The 18,214-nt window shown below is 39.5% G+C and overlaps 1 protein-coding gene across 2 annotated transcripts in view; it reads left to right on the top strand.

The window, feature by feature from the left end:
• Positions 1-18,214, top strand: part of specc1 (sperm antigen with calponin homology and coiled-coil domains 1) — a 79,663-nt gene that overhangs the window by 18,003 nt on the left and 43,446 nt on the right. The window lies entirely within an intron of this gene.

The raw sequence follows: 18,214 nt of genomic DNA, 5'->3' as shown, positions 1-18,214 counted from the left end.
AGGAATGCTCTCCCATTCTTGTCTAATACTGGCCTCTAACTGTTCAATCGTCTTGGGCCTTCTTTGTCGCACCTTCCTCTTTATGATGCGCCAAATGTTCTCAATAGGTGAAAGATCTGGACTGCAGACTGGCCATTTCAGTACCCGGATCCTTCTCCTACGCAGCAATGATGTTGTGATTGATGCAGAATGTGGCCTCTCATTATCTTGTTGAAAAATGCAGGGTTTTCCCTGAAAGAGATGACGTCTGGATGGGAGCATATGTTGTTCCAGAACCTGAATATATTTTTCTGCATTGATGGGGCCTTTCCAGACATGCAAGCTGCCCATGCCACACACACTCATGCAACCCCATACCATCAGAGATGCAGGCTTCTGAACTGAGCGTTGATAACAACTTGGGTTGTCCTTGTCTTCTTTGGTCCGGATGACATGGCGTCCCACATTTCCAAAAAGAACTTCGAATCGTGACTCGTCTGACCACAGAGCAGTCTTCCATTTTGCCACACTCCATTTTAAATCATCCCTGGCCCAGTGAAAACGCCTGAGCTTGTGGATCTTGCTTAGAAATGGCTTCTTCTTTGCACTGTAGAGTTTCAGCTGGCAATGGCGGATGGCACAGTGGATTGTGTTCACTGACAATAGTTTCTGGAAGTATTCCTGAGCCCATTCTGTGATTTCCTTTACAGTAGCATTCCTGTTTGTGGTGCAGTGTCGTTTAAGGGCCCGAAGATCACGGGCATCCAGTATCACAGTAGCCCTTGACCCTTACGCACAGAGATTGTTCCAGATTCTCTGAATCTTTGGATGATGTTATGTACAGTTGATGATGATAACTGCAAAGTCTTTGCAATTTTTCGCTGGGTAACACCTTTCTGATATTGCTTCACTATCTTTCTGCGCAACATTGTGGGAATTGGTGATCCTTTACCCATCTTGGCTTCTGAGAGACACTGCCACTCTTAGAAGCTCTTTTTATACCCAATCATGTTGCCAATTAACCTAATTAGTGTTAATTGGTCTTCCAGCTCTTCGTTATGCTCAAATTTACTTTTTCCAGCCTCTTATTGCTGCTTGTCCCAACTTTTTTGGGATTTGTTGACAACGTGTAATTTTGAATCAACATATTTTTCCTTTGAAATTATACATTTTCTCGGATTAAACTTTTGATCTGTCATCTACGTTCTATTCTGAATAAAATATTGACATTTGCTATCGCCACATCATTGCATTCAGTTTTTATTCACAATTTGTTTAGTGTCCCAACTTTTATGCAATCCGGTTTGTACAACAACACTGCTTTTAATAAATATGGTGTGTAAACAAGAGCATAATTGTAAGAGCTGCTGAGAAGTATTAGGGGTTCGTGAGACATTTCACTACATAAAATTTAGATTTTATTGATAAGTATTTGGATGAAATAGAGAGGAAAAATTAAAAATTTGTAAATTTGTGATTAAAATTTTGGCTATTCAATAACAGAATGCACAGGGTCAGCAGTAGCTATATAATGAACATTTGAATGTTTGAAATAGGACATTCTGCCCAGACTGAAAGATGTCTAGGTTGAATGTTAGGTTTAGTTTTAGCGCTAAGATGGTGTTGACTAAATGATCAATGCTAATTGGGGAGCATATGGTGGCTCAGTGTAGTACTTTTTACCTTTTAGTAAATTCAAATGCAAGTATCTTGTTATCCATGACCTTGTGTGGTGATATTAAACTTTGCATTGGCTATTAAACAGAACAGCTACATGATGGCAAAATGCATATTACATGTAGAACAAATATGATGGGTGATAATGACAGGGATTTGTTTGCAGTAATTAATGTTGTGCATACCCTTAGTGTGGGAGAAAGCTGTGTTTGTTTATGGCAGCCCATCCAAACAGTGTGTGGATGCTGTGCTCTGGTGAATTTCTTCTTCAAAGGGCTCTTGTGCAGAAGCGCAGATAATTGAATTCTATTTGACAAAAGACTCCCGAGGAGCTCAGAAACCACAGCCAAGTGAGGCTCTCAGCTCTTTCATACACAATTAGACCATGATCAGCTTTCACCGGATTGAGCTCTAATTAACCAAAGTTTGCTTTTTCAAAGCATTTTCACACCCAAGGACAAGAACAGATGCCCAATTTATGCTATTCATGATAAATTCATTACAAACTTGCTTTGACCTAGTTTTGCTTGGAAATTTCTAGTATCCAATTCCATTTGAATACAGAGATATACCGTAGAGGAAAACCTCTTTAAAATATGGTTGTGATGCTGTCATATTCAAATGAGAACCAAGGAAAAAAAGAATGTTCCCATTGAACTTTTTTGTGATTTCCTGCCTCTTTGGAGCTAAAGGAGGCCACCCAAAAAACAGATAAGATATCAGTGGAAAGCCCAGGATGTCCTCTATTTAGTAAACCAGGACTTGGTAGGGTAGTTCGAATAAGTCAAAAATAAGAGCAAAAACAAGTGTCCGTTACAAAGGACATAAATGAATAGGCTGGTTGTCAGGAGGGTAAGACTGTGTTTTATATCAGCGAAAATATAATCTTTTTGTGTAACACAAAGATCACTTAGATTGTTTTTCAGCCAAGTTGCTGATCTTAACTGGCGTCTAGTTCATGTGCAGAAATGAAAACATCTGAAAGATTTTATCATCTTCATTTTTTTATGTGCCCAAATCCCCAAATATGTTCGTCTCTTCAAATAGATTTCATCAAAATATGAACTCTGCTTTCACTGAGTTGAGATTAACTTCTTAAAAGAACCCCAGGCTAACAGGCATATTCTGACCTTGTGTGTAGTTGTAGGACAAACGTGACAAGAGTGGATGTTTTTGCTGTATGATTCCCTTCAGGCCATCTGTGTTGTTCTGCACCTGCAGTGAGGCGGAGCACGTCAAGACATAAGAAGATACACAAGTGGATGTGTCAAACGTGTCAAAAAAGCAAAGCCATTGAGCATGCTGAGAATGAAATGTGACACATGAAATAGCAGCGATGGTCAGCCCTGAATACAGCTTTCGGCAATTATCATTTAGCTTGCTGCTTCCAATACTAAATCAGAATTCCAAAATAGTCTCACAGCGGGGAATGACAGGCTTTGAATATAGATTGGGGTGATGCTTTGTGGCCTTTCAAACCGTTTGTGATGTAATGCTCAGAAATGTCTTGGATGTTTGCATTTATTGATGTGGAAGGAGAGTAAATATCTGCTTGAAGAAGATTTACTTTTTGAGTGTGCAGAGAAGTGAAATATTCAACATTTGCATTGTGACATTTTGGGATAAAAATGTTGACTTTGATGCTGTAATGTGTCATCAGGCTTGCCTTAGTGATACCGTCAGCTTTCATGTGGGTTATAAGCACATGAGCTGCTCCCTAGCGAATAAGTGACATTACGTACTGACATGAAGCCATCAAGCTATCAAGGCTTACTGGGCTCTAAGGCACATTGCAGCAGAACTGTCATCACATGCGTCAAACAGTAAATTGAGTCTTTTCTCACCTATATTTTGTGCCTGTGGTTTCAGGCAGGTTTCAGTTTCCTTTTTAAAAAAAAAAAAAAAAAAAAAATAGAAGAAAAGAAAAAAAAAAAAGGAAAACACACACGTGGATTTTGGAAACGATTAAGCAGTGCACAGTCGTTTGTCCCATATGGTAACCTCATATTTTTTTTTGCAAAAGTCAGTAAAGAATATTATTGTTGAATAAGAACTAATGCATAATTTATTATTTTTGGAGATTCATGAGAAGTGGGTCAGATGTGATATCGTGCACACTTTTGGAAGATAAACAACATAATTCTTGCGCTAATTAGGGAGCAAATTCACCTTCATGCAACAGTCTACAGTCTTTTTTAGAAACTGATCTGTGATATTTCTTTCCATAGAACTGAATAGATTTAAACTGTTTTATTATAATCTTTGAAAAAAAATATCATCTCTGTGTAGTTATTATCTGCTTAGTTATTGGGTTTGTATTGCAAATTATGCATCACTCTGGAGCTGCTTGAAACACTGCATTACTTCATAAGATTAGAGAGAATGGAGTCATACTGAGTAGGGAAGATGTAATGGGGAAAAATATGGAGTCATGGGGCAGAGGCACACTCACAGCAGTCTCTTAAAAAAAGCTCCTCTGACTGCCAGTCTTAACCCACCTTTGTCTGTCCCATGCAAGCTGTGGCCCACCCTCACAGCATGTCATAGTAATGAATCAAAACTGTTATTTTTGCTAATGGAGTCTATCCCCTTATCCCCTCTGGCACTTTACCAACTGTGCCATGCTGTTAGACAACGGGTTAAAACCCAGCCTCATCCTGATGACTTATTTAAAACTCCTAATCAATAATTCAGTAAAGCTTTCACTCAGAGGGGTCCCTGTGGAGTGAGCAAGAACAGGGGAGATGAAGCTGCCCTGCTCTATAAATAAAAAGCATGTTCGGGACTGAAAATGCATAACTTTATAAATGGGAGCATCTAAGGATCACAGCTTTCTTTCACATCTGTGCAGCCAATGTGTTCACTCTGGTCACTGATGTGATCAGAGTTCTTGTTTAGTTAGGGGTTTATCCACCTTAATTTATCCTTTATTGATCACATGTTTTCATGTCACGTGATGTTTAGTGGTTATACCAGTGAGAGAGATTGAGCAACACTGACTTTATAAGTAGCAATGACTGTCATAAGATGTTATCTCTTATTAATATAATAATGTAATGTAGGTTTGTTGTATAAATAGGTTTGAGATGTACTGTAGCTGTAGTCATTGTACATGCATATATGATGCTTTCTTATACATTTTTATCTAATATATCTAATTGTCATCATGTGTTATACCTGCGATAATGTGCCAGCCAATATCATAGGAGATTTCTTATATAAATTGATTTGAGCTGAATTGTATTGTAAAAGTGCAAGACTTTGTCATCATGTCATATTATTGCCGTATTTGATCTCATATCGGATCGTATCTCATTCTTACTCCCTTTGTGTAGATTTTGTAGGCTGTGTCGCTTTTTACATCAAGGTTGACGACTCCAACCAACATGAGGAGTTTTTGAGAGCGGGACATTTTTAAGTACAGACACCTTAATGTGTTTTGTGTTTCTTCTGCAATTCTCCTAATGACATGTCAGTGCAGTGCTTTCCCAGTGTAACTCAGGAGACTATACTGACAAGCTTTCTCATAGAGGGAGGGTATTTTTATAGGTGGGCTATGCAAAGGTTATTGGTGTGATGATCAGCACTACTCGAGGAATACTCTTTGGGTGGAGGCAGATGATTTACAAGAGACAAGTTTTCATTATTAGTGTGAATACTATAGTTATTCATTAACATCCAGTGTCTTCTTTGTGAACTTGCCTGTCATACAGTGATGGAGTTGAGGTTGGCTGGCTAAACCTGATAGAGTTTGACTTTGTTTTCTATTAATGAGTTTATAGCTTGTGTCAGTTTTCTAATAGTGCCTGAATTCACTGTCTGAAGAAAAAGAAGATGTCAGATAATGGTTAAGGGTCAATGATCTGCAGAGCCAGGAGACAGAGGTGTGCTTCAGGTACTATGGACCCCATACTGTCTGTAAATTTTACTATGCACAACCCAGACACCACACTCAGCCATAGCACATGGTCCCAGCAGGGCCCTGTCTGCTTGCGTCAGGCAGGAGGAAAACTGGTATGGTCCTAGAACTCCTCATACAGTACATGTCAGATAAATTAATCAAACGTGTTACAGTCCACTGAGACACCTCATTCAGCATAAGCAGTCAGCCATAGCAAACAGACACAATGAAAAGCCGTGAGACATACAGTGCAGTGAAAAAGTATTTGCACTCTTCCTGATTCCTTAGTGGGTTTTTTATTTTTATATTTGTCACACTTACATGTTTCGGATCATCAAGCCGTAATTAATAATACACAAAGATAACCTGAAATACAAAAGGCAAGATATGATATGAATATGGCAATAATATGATATGACACAGTTTTGCACCTTTACAATATAATTCAGTGTTTACATGGCTCAAATCAATTTATTTATATAAGAAATCTCCTATGATGATTTCATTCAATAAAGGAAAAAGCTATCTAAATCTGCCTGCCCCTATGTGAAAAAGTAATTGGCTCCTATACCTAAAAACTGGTTGTGCTACTCTTATCAGCAAGACCTGCAAATCAAGTATTTGTGATAACTTCCAGTGAGTCATTCATGTCAATGTGGAGGAATTTTGTTCCACCCTTCTTGTTGTGCAGCGTTTTTTTTTTGTTTGTTTGTTTTTTTTTTTTTTTTTTTTTTTTTTTTTAACATGAATGCCCTGTGCAAACTCATTCAGAAGCAACATTTGACCAAGTCGTCCCAAAAATCGTAATTTTCCGGGGGGGGGGGGTTAGCCATGCAGAGGTGGACGTGCTGATGTGTTTCAGATTGTCCTGCCACATAACCCAAGCTTCAGGGCACAAACTGATGACTGGACACTCTCCATCAGGGTTATAGAGAGAATTATAACCCTGCAATTATAATTATATACAGAATTATAGATTCCATCTATTATAACAAGTCATCCATGTCCTGAAGCAGTGAGGCATCCCCAGACCATCACACTACCACCACCATGTTTGACTGTTGGTATGATGTTCTTTTTATAATATTTAGTGTTAGTTTTACATGAATTGCTGTTTTTTCAAGGCAATATGTATGACATGTGCCCTTGATGTAATTTTGGTAGTGCAGTCACTCCAAGGAAAGTTCATCACTGTTCCACAGTTTCTCCATTTGTGGATGGATGTAGATGGATCTCACTGTGGTTCACTTCATTTCCATATTGATACATGTCAGTGACTTTGTTTCCTTTTCTTTCGTTTGTAGCAAGATGTGTTGCTTTTTGAGATCTTTTGCCCTGCTTCACTTTGTCAGACAGGTTCTGTTTAGGGGATTCTTTGATTAAACTAGTTTTCAGTAATCAGGTGTGAATTTAACTTTTATAAATAAAAGTGTGTTTATTTATAATTAATTTGTGATTTAAGAAATGCAGTAAATACTTTTTTCACACAGGACTGGGTAGCTTTGAATAGTTTTTGTCCCCTAATAAATGAAATTATTATCCAAAAATCAAATTTGGTATTTACACAGGTTAACCTTGTCTAATATCTGAACATGATCTGATGATGATCTGTGTGAGAAATATGCATAAAACATAAGACATGAGGCTGATACTTTTTCACAGGACTGTATATGCTTACCGTATCTACAGAGAGTATTAAAAAAAGTAGCATTACTGTTTATCTCTTCCTTTTGTCTCCCATAATGATCATAAAACGGTATGATTGTGTTCTCTATTTATTTTGCATACAGTGGAAAAGAAGCTTACGTTAAGCAGTTATAGCTTTGCTCTTGTATCTGGGATCAACTCAGGCTAAATGCATTTTGCGCTTTTTAGGTTTGCTGGCCAGAGTTTTGGCTCAAAGTTTGAAATTCCTCTGTGTAGAAGCCCGTGACCCCAGCGAGTCACCGAAAGACACTAGACAAAGAGCAGTGGTCTTGCCAAATTTTGAAAGAGGTCTCTTGGACCCGCAGAGATGAACATCCTGCAGTGAGGAGAACATTCTTAGTTGGATTAGAGGCATGTTTGTTTACCAAGGTGGATGTGCTGCTCCAAGAGGAGAGAAGAAAATATTAGGAAAGGAAGAGGAAGCTGTATAAGCAGTTTATGCAACAATCATATGATATGAAAAGACCCGTACAGTGTTGTATCAAAGGGCTGAATATTCAGGCTGACGTGGGCAGAATCGTGTAGCAAACTAGATCTTCCTTGCAGCTACTAGAGAATTTTTAAATGGCTTCTCTGTTAATAATATTTTCTAATTCAAAACTATATTCAACTAAAAATGCACAACTATAAATGACCTTTGCATTATTATTCTGCTTATCAGTACATTTCTATAGTTCTTTTGAGCAGAAAGAAAATAATCCAGCAGCTCTCAGCTTATGCAACAGAGACTCTCATACTCCTAAAAATATCAGTGCTTATCTGTGTCACGTGTAGCTTAAAAAAAATATATAGTGCAGCAAAAATGAATGTTAATTTTGAAGAAATACATCCATGTGCATTTGATGTTTTGGGGTCTCAGAGTCAGATCTTACATATTAGAGTACAGGCTATTTTGACACACAGGTATATTCTAATCTATTCAACATTTAGGAGCCTAAAGAAGAGGCTACTATAGTTGATCATACTTTATTCTCCTTTACAGTTTTGTACTTATATTGTGAATGAGAGAAGACAGAACAAACACCAAAGCTAGACCATCACCCCCTCCCAGCTTTTTACATGTAGGTGAACCCACATACATGCACATGCTATTGTTCCCTGCTGGGTGCACTGTAGGGAAAATGCTAGTGAAAGCTTGTGGTGGCCCCTGACACACACTCCTCACACCCGCATCTCCTTTTCCCATTTTTGAAGACTTTTCTCTTCTTTATATTTTTATAAATCTGTATGTGGGAGCAGGCATGGAAGAAAGTTTGAAAAGAAAAGACAAGCTGCCACCATCTGCCAAAAATTACAAATGTTGCCTTTCCTTTGCTCCTGCTTCTCTTTCCTTCCTACTTCCCTCCACCCTCTTCTTTGGCTCATACTTGTCCTTTTTTGTTCCACTGAGGGACAGATCATCTCTCCATTGTTCAGCTGGTACTAGTGAGAGTAAACTGACTGGCAGCAGAGAGAGGAGGTGTGTTAAAGTGTGTGTTTCTGCGGGGGGGTTTTGTGTCTGGCTGAGGAAGCCACGCCTCCTCTGAGCTGATTCCAGTCATCAGTACTATAATGAGGTGCACACGACGCTCCCTGCCTGCCTGCCCGCCTGCCAGTGTGACAAACTGTCACCATCCTGGAGGACAAACTCGCACGCTTTCACGTACACTCACTCATTGATGGGACAGCAGCCCGTCTCCTCACACATGCTCATGCAGACACACAGACTCGTATAGTCCTGGCAAAGAGAGGAGAAAAGAAGGAAGAATAAGAAGGATTTCACATCTCTTATTGCGTCCTCTCTATGTGGTGCTGATTTTGGGTGCTGAACAGAAGAAACAAGCCCACCACTCGTGCGCGCGCACACACCTCTACCCCCGCAGCCACGGACTCTTGGATTAGTCTGCCCTGGTGTGGAGTGTGGGAGCGGCGGAGCGGACCAACATGGGGAACCAAGCAGGGAGGCAGGAGGAAACGGAGTCAGGTCTGCTTCTTGTATCGTGGTTTACCTCAGCATCACATCTTTGTGTTTCGTTTGTCTTCTCAGTTAAAAAAAAAAACAAACCAAGAAAGATGGACTATTTCTAAATACTATTTGCAATATGTAAGTACATTTAACAGACAAGTCCTGATTAATGAGTGCTGACTGTAGCGCTGGCTGAATGTGGCCTGGAGCTACAGAAGCTGTTTAAGCGTGTTACAAGTTTGTTGCTGCTTTCTTCTTCTACGTTATGTCTGTGTGGTTTTGGATCTGGTGTGTTTCTGCATTTAGTCAGACAGCACAGATCTGTGTTTGTATATATGCGAAGGGCAAGTACCGAGTTAGGTTTGCCTGTCAGTAAGCATGAGGGAACCTGCCAGAGGAGATCATTACGCTCACATCCCCGAGTTCATTGTGCCACTGTAAGATTCCTATTTCAGTCCCTCTGAACTGCTCTCAGCAGCACTTTGTGCTGATCTTCAGACAACCAGGACATTTCACATCTTAAGCTTTCAACATTTCTGTAACAAAATTAGCATAGCATCTTATGTGCAGAGCCTCTTAATATAAAATATTAAACAAAGACATTAATCACATCTTTATTCGCTTATGTGATTATATTTGCAAGTTTAGACATGGCTCTGCAGAGACCCAAGTCATTGACACGCACTCTCTCACACACACACACACACACACATACAGTATTTTATCAGTCGTGGGCGTAAGCTGCATCATTTCATAGCAGTGGCATGTGTTGTTGGATGATAAAGCACAGAAGGCTCAGATTGGAAGGCAGTGGTTGCAGGCTGCAGCTTGCTTGACAAGATTAGGTCTTTCCAGTGTACATACCGCATGGAGCACACAGTTAATGCATTATACACAAAAGATTGCTGATACTGAATTTAAAAGCAGAACTAAGAAATTAATGTTACCTTTGATCTCACAAAATGTTACCTGTTTACTAAGCAACATGTGGGTGCAAAGTACAGTTTTACAGGTAGTGTAGAAGTATGCGTGGTGGAAATGAATTAGAGTGAACTGGTAATATGGAGTAATAATCAATTATTCTCTTTTAGTTAAGAGAAGTGCTTAAACGATGCAGTTACTAAATGCAGTATGTACTCGATGATGATTGGTCCAGCGTCCCACATGAACCTACATTATGAAATTAAACATTCCTTCAGCTATATTAGCTATTGAAGGGCCTATTTTTATTAACTACCCACACTGAGCTATTATCACAAATGAAATATTGAAATATTTTTATTATGCCTTTTCTTGACATCAAGATATGCCAAAAGCTATAAGGCAAATGATGCACAGAAAAAAAAGATACTTAGGCCTTAATAAAGTCACCAGTCACCATCTGCTAAACAACAATATGTTGATGGACAAAAACAGTGAAGTTTGTAATTCCTCCATTAGCTTTCTGATACACCCTGACAGTTAGGCCAGATGAGGTTTGTCAGACTGGGATTTTAAAAAGCGAATAACCGCTCTGGTGCCTGAAGAATGGAAAGAAATGTGGGAACAGGAGGAACTTGTTCTGATTTGATTGATGGTGTTATCTCTCAAGTGGAAGTCTAAGGAGTGAGCTGTCTGCTGCAGTGATAAGCGGGTCGTTATCACGAGCAAACCACACTGATGGCTACTACTGCAACAAGGCTTCCTCTCTCCTGACCAGGAGAGCAGCCAAACCTGTGGTCAGCGAGCTGTCGGCTGTTGATGAATCATCTGTGAAATATGGTCCAATAACAGTGGGTCTATTTTCGGGCCTACAACTCAATAAATTATACATGTTTGGGGCTCAGGAATTGTTTAAAAAAAGGTTAAAACATGTTTGTGTAATGAGGTCAAATAGATTGTTGTGATTTTCATATGGTCAAAAATGGGAATTTCACACATTTGTGGTCTCTGCAGAATTTTGATTGGAATGCTTGGAGGTAGCTGTAATGTGTGAGGACATGGCCAAAAATGTAGAGGAGCCTAATATTTATGTGGCATTTTGGCATGTTGTCATTACAATAACACTGTTCTTTCTGTCCACACTCAGTGTATTAGTGGTACAGCAACATCAGGGCTCTTATGTTTAATTTGGAATGACTTAAAACACCAATCGAAATGCCGTTACCTTTAGCTGTCTACAGTGTATGTGTGGATAAATAGACTTGTTTCAGTATTGAAAATTTCTTTTCTTGTTTTCACACATTTTTTTTGTATGTTTGTGTGTGAGTCTTTGTGAACTGACACAGAAGATGTATTTTCGTATATTTAAGTAGAAGAACGCTCCATGGACTCAAGTTTTTAGGATTCACACAGCTTTACTCGGTTTCATTTCAGACTTTCGCTCCAAGTCAAAGAATGTGGAAGGGCACGGAATAACGTGCCATGTGAATGGCATATCAGAGTAAATTGACGCAGAGCAGGGATTTACGATGAGGAAGCACATTTGTCCAACTTCTGATAGTCAGGACACCGTGAGGAAGTTACACTGTGAGGAAGTTACACCAGTCACATTTTCCGTGGCAGCTGGCAATTGGTACAGTAAATACACCATCCATGCTGTAGTACTTTGTGTTTGCAACGGGACGTGTGTGCTGTCTAAATGTCCTGTTTGTGTAACAGAGGCTGTAGCCTGGACATCAAAGTTGATACTTTTTTGTTGTTGTTCTTTTTGCCTTCATCCCTGAGCTTATAAAACTCCGAAATTTATGATAGAGCAACTAACAATACATATATGACACGGACACCATTACAAGAATGCTGGATCTGACATGCAAGCCACTAAGCCTGTGATTGTGTGTTCAATGCATACCAAATCAAACTTGACTTGATGTGGTTTGTATATCTGTCAGCAGCTGGCTGTGGTTCATCCTCAGTCTGGGAATGATAATCCTGGCCTTTCTGTCAATGTTAGCCCAGTTTTTGTCTTGAGAACAACAGGCCAAAGAAAGCTCACACAACTGTCACTTTGTACTGGGTGTCATCTTGTTAATAATCTCTACCCTAGTGTCCGGTCATACTAGAAAATGGAACAACAAGGATCACTCACTCGGTACCCTCAGTGGTGCTGAGAACATGGTGAGTTTGTGAGTGATTGTGCGTTGTGAGCCATGGCTAATATTGTTGTCCTTTCAGTCCCCTGGAAAATCAGCAGACTTGGTTAGAGGTAGCTCATATTTTGAATTTGCATTAGTAGTTCATTAAAGCTGAACTGTGCATAGATGTATTGCATTATTATATAAAATTAGTTTCCTTTCTTTTGATTATCCATTTAATTCTGGCCAGCCGAAACTGCCAAAGTTCCTCTGTGTAATTTAAGATTAGAAGTTGTAAAGTTGCTAATTCAGTTTCTATTTTTTTTCCATAATAATTCCAGGATATGTTGCTTTATTGCCTTGTTGTGATTACTCCAGGAGAGCAAATCACAGATGATTAATTCAGCCCAAGTCAGTAGTAGTCATTCTAAAGGACTAACGCTCAGATGGAAATCATCAGAAGCTTAAATCAAGTAATACTCATGACAACCTATTACCCATCACACCGGCTGATCCCTTAAACTCATTAGCATGTAAAATGCCATATGATCCTTCTATGAGTCCAGTGTTAAACTATTTTCCATGCATAGAGAAATCCTCCCTCTCACTTGGCCTGCTCATGGCTTGTGCTATTGGATTTCTTTGTAGGGTATTGGCTCTATAAGTAATGTGAAGCTGAGTGGATCAGCATAAGGGCGCTGTGTTAAAAGTCTTCACATGCAGGCCAGTTGCAACGATTCAATCAAGATGATTAAAGGAGCCAAAGAACTCAGGCCAAGTGTCCCTCTTTGGCTTGCCAGCTCTCACGGTGCACCTCCCTGCTGAGTTGCAGAGGAAGCACAGAGCTGTACACTTTTTGGGCAGAAACGAGTATCTCAGCTCAGTCTGGCACACATTATGTCTTCTTCAAAGACTGGGTGGAAGGTTTGCCCGGTCAGTTGCTGGCAGAGTTGATTAACATGTCACCTGCTGGCAGGTTACACCAAGGGCGTTAGATTAATGGGGTATTTTTCTGCACTTCTGCTTACAGAGGAGACTAGGGAGGCTTGATGCTTTCCAGGAGGCTCTGTGTCTATGAGTAAATGAGCAGTTCATTGCCTTAATTTCAGCCTAGTAATAAAAGTTTGAATGGAGTCTACTTTTTACAATTGCACTGCCATAAACCTGATGGCAGAGCAGCTCGCCAACCACTTAGAAGCATTTTCTGATATTGGTTTAAAAAAACAAAAACCTCTTAAAATCTGGTGTTACAAAGTAATAATTTTAAATATTTATTGGTGTTCAAAGTAACAGTAAAAGTAACATGAACAAGGTGTTGTGTTTTGTTTTCTGGGGGGGTATCCCAAATGCAGATAACAATTCAAATTGTCTTTGTACTTGAATGCTTTTTAAGACAGGTGTTAGACTGTAGTGAGACTTGCTTGAAGGAGCTTCAATTATTTGGATATTATCAATTGTCTTATTGCATTAAATATGCTCCTTGAATGAGAGCAAGTTTAAAAAAGAGGAATTTTAAGGAATTGTTGTGAAACACATGTTTGTGCTATATTCCAAAGCATGTTTATGTTTTAAAAAAAGAATTTTAATAGTTTTTAGTGGTTGACTGGCTGTTGTAACACAGTTCAGCATCCACACTAATCTCTGCTCAGTCAGTGTGGAGCCTCAGTTTTGTCTATCTTCCTCTTTGGTAAGAAGAAAGGAATGCCTGAGTCCTGGTATCTGACTGAAGGGCGCCTGTTGACCTATTTCATGTCCTGTCAGTGGGACAACAGGAAGTCCAAACACACAGACTGTGTTTCCGTCTCTCCTTTCTTCTTCCACCTGACTGGAAAACTGCACATCACATTTCCTCAAAGCCAGAGGAGAAGACTGCTGGGTGGCAGTAAGAGATTCTCTTCCAAAGCTTGTTTATTATGGTGACGGTGCCAATGCGTCATTTCAGGTGCCAACTGTCTGACACTTGACCACCTGCAGTCATTATTTCACCATGACTCTTCACCCATGATCCTGCTGCTCTGTAAATTGAAGGCTTTGTGCATTCTGCTCACTGTGCACTCTGTCACCTCTTAGCTGGCTGGCTGTCAGGCGAGCTGCAGTTGACTGGTCAGTGCTGGACTGTGTCCATCCACACGGCTCCTACTGTGATTTGAAAGCTTATCTTCATTAGCAAAAAAAAAAAAGCCTGCACTCTGCATTAATGTGATGACTTTTTTTTAAAAGTTTGCGCTACTGGAAGTCATTCTGTTTGAGTCAGTTAGATAATTAGTTAATGTAAACAACACATTTATTTCATGTGGGCAGTCTCCACAATAACATGCATGCTGTTTTTGTAGTTGCTGTATAAACAGTGGTGGTATAGCTTGTATATGAAAATTCCAGGGCAGCTATAATCAACACGTTAATATTTGTGACAAGAGGGCTAAAACGGTTCCCGATACACTGAATATAACAGTGAAAGTGCTCTGGGAAAGATTCCCTCCTTTTTGTTCAAAGCTGGCTTTTCCCAGTAGTTTTATCTCCCTATTAATAAGAGTTGGTCTCATTGGCTGCATGCAGATTTATTCCTTTCTAGAAGAGGTACAGTCAGTATGTCATTTACCTGCCCATTCCACTCCTTTTCATCAATTTAGTAGTTCTTCTCAGATGTAGCTATAAAAGATTCTGGATCTGAGCCAACCTACATCAAAGACTGTAATAAATTAAGGGGAAGATAACCGCTAACTATCTCTGCTTTAACTTTGATTTGTGAAAGGTTTGCACTTGCACACCCACAGTGGAAATGTTATTCTTTGAAGACCCTAAAGTAAATGTAGTTCTTGCACATTAATAGAGTAATTAGAAGTACAAGTTTTTAATGTGCCCTGAAAACTATAAAGTCTGTGCTGTGCTTTCTCTGCAGTTCATGCCCTCAGTTAATATTACCGCTTTGACTGAACAGTCAAATTGCTGTAATGTGGTGTGTGAATTTAGTGATGGGAGGGACACCTAATTAGTGATGTTAACACACCTACTTTCTTTCTTTCATTAGTCTGTAAACTAAGTGGTATGTTTTACTCTCAGAAAACGTGATGGTTAATTTTTTTTAATAGTTCTTTTGTTTACTTTCTTGGTTCTTCAACATTTGTGAAACCCCTGTTATTTATAAGGAAATAATATTATAAGTGCCTTTTCATGTCCATGTCAACTATATTGTCTCAGTAAAAACTCTTCAGCTATCATATTTTATATCATTGACCACATTCTAATTTACTCTTTCTTCTCAGGGAGTCCTTCCACATTTAGCCAATTAGGATGGTAGTTTGAGTATAAAATAATAAATATTCTCCAGCTAGTGTCATGGAAAAAAACTAACTGTAGTAGTAAATGTTTAAAAAAAAAAAAAATACTGTCACCTGTCAGCAGTAATACCAAATGCTCAGTAACCTTAAGGAAGTTCAACCTGTTCTGTACCTGCCATAAATCCCAGACAATAAGCTGATCTCAATGCCAATCAGTAGTCTGCTACTCATCCAATTACCAAATCTCATATAGAGCATGCTATTAAAACTCTATCAGCATGTATTTCCAAGCCACTTTGTAACCACTGCCACCCCAGCTCTTACTTTCCTGAGGTCCTGGATCCTGGGGAGGTCCTGCTTCTGCTCTCCCTGCCTCTGAATTTCCATTTATCCACATAGCAGAATAGATAGCTTGTGGAACAAAACCATCACCACATATAAATTATTGCAGATGTAAATATCAGTCTTTTGTTGACTGTAATGTTTCTAACTGAAACATACTATAAGTGGTTTTAATTAATGGTAATTGGTAGAATTTGGATACATTGGAGTGCAAAGCACCTCTGATATGGAGCCTTGCATCGAAGGCTTGGTTCTGTAACTACCGGACTCTGTATACTAGTGGCTATTTAGTGTCTCTTTTTGCATGTGCTAACTGCTGGCATTGAGACTGGTGTCATTTCTCTGTGCACATGAAGCAGCTGTGGTGATGTCATGGTTAAAGAGGTGGGTGATCTAAAGATGAGTGAGTTCATGTGCTCCATCTGGGTTTTATTCACTAAGAGCAAGAAGAAAACAGAAGATGAAGGGACAGCAAATGGAAGGCTGGCCCACAGTCCCATTCTTGGCATCAGTCATTCTCAAGGAAATAGCCTGATCTTAATCACTCCAGACTCTCTCTCACATAGACCTATTTAGCCTCTCTTTATTAGCACCCATCATTAGAATATGAGTTGGTAGGTGTTTCTTTGCCTCCCACGTGTGGATGGTGCTTCGAGAAGTGCATAGTAAAATGTAGTAAACATTCAGGGTTTATTTTATGTTAACATCTTTCATGGGACTTTAGGAGTGCTTTCTGTCCTCATTCTGTCAGTCATGGGTTCATCATCTGTGAAATGCAGACATGTAACTGTGAATGTTGATGCAGTTCTTTGGCTCTTTGTGAAGATCTGGGTCTCAGTTCACCTGACAGGATAAGAAGTTCTGCATTTATAAACTGTAGCATCTAAGGAGCTTGGAAAGAAAACCGTAGCATCCCTTCATTTGAGGCACGTGGCAGATCTTTTAAGGAGTGACAACACACAGTGTCCAGAGCCCATGCTACTATTCTTCATTTGCATAGTCTACAGTTGTCTTTCAAATCTGATTGTTTAAGGATTTTCACTGAAAACTTTGACACAGTTGATATGATTTTACCACTCTGCTTTCGAAGCAAGGCTTCTCACTGCAGGAATCTTAAACAGCTTTGTACCCCAGAAATTGTGCCAGTGTTGGCAGCTTCTGCCTACCTACCTAATTGAATGAGGGGGTAGTCTGTGTACAGAGCCTATCAATGGCACAGTATTAAAAAAAAACCACGGAGGTATAGGATTTCCATTCAAAACGAGTCCATTTGTTTTTTCCATTTTGTATGCGTCTTTGCTTGAAGTGTGTGCGCATGTTGCTCTGGGTGATGATCCGTCTCCTCTCACAGGATGCCTGTCTAGCCTTTGCTTTGGGGGCTTGATGATGAAGCTGCATGTATGAGAGAGAGAGAGACAGTGCTGTCTCTGTCTGTGCTCTGCTTAAACTGTTCTGTGCCTGATTGCTCCACGTGCACAGGGACCTTTGTCATCCTTTGAAACAAGCAGGCCCCTTGTGTCCGTTTTGCTGTTTGCTGACGATCTGAAAACAAACAATACAGCGTTTTCAGGCGGCACACAACTCATGCGAGGCATCAGTAAATACTCTTCATATTTGAGAGGGGTCTAGAAAGGCCTCGTGGCTGCAGCCCACATTGATGCAGTTAGGCTCTGCTGCAGTCATGAATGGTTACAGCGAGCAACAGACAGTGTCAGGCAAATGTACTGTTGTCCAAACAGAGAACAATATGTGAATAGGGTATAGTGACCATGTGCTGAATAATACAAGTATGAATGCGATGCACTGTCTGTTCAGTTAGTGTCATCACATGATGTTAACAAATTCCTGGTTCTAGCATGGGGGTATGTTGATTCTGTTAACCTCCACTTGTCAGTGTGAAGCCTGCTACATGATAATACTACAAAGAACAAGTTTGATGCATGAATCACAAATTATGAATCTGGACTCTGTATCATCACAGGATTTACATTTGTAGTCCAAGTGGACTCTTTTGTTTCTTTGTATTTTTCAGTTTCAAATTAAATGAGTATTTGATCCACTTTAGCTATTAAACACAATTAACAAGTTTGATCCTTGTAAATAATATTGTTTGTATTGGTTTTATGAAATTTTCAGTGGTTCTACTTATGTAGCCACTCAGTTTTGTTTGAAGGTTATAGTTATGATTTTAGCAGCTATCAGATGTAGAGGCTTAGATTTGTTTTGGCATTTAAGTCTTTATAACAATTGGTCCCCAACACAGTCTGTTAAAGTGGCCTTTTAGCTGACAAAGCGAAGGGAAAAAATTGTTTACACTTATAAATCAGTTTTG

The sequence above is a fragment of the Diplotaxodon limnothrissa genome, linkage group LG10 (assembly GCF_057381915.1).
Source record: "Diplotaxodon limnothrissa isolate DT_005_m linkage group LG10, D_limnothrissa_male_GT1.1, whole genome shotgun sequence".
Taxonomy (NCBI): Eukaryota; Metazoa; Chordata; class Actinopteri; order Cichliformes; family Cichlidae; genus Diplotaxodon; species Diplotaxodon limnothrissa.
The sequence above is the reverse complement of the archived record's forward strand: the minus strand, read 5'-3'. Positions and strand labels throughout refer to the sequence as shown.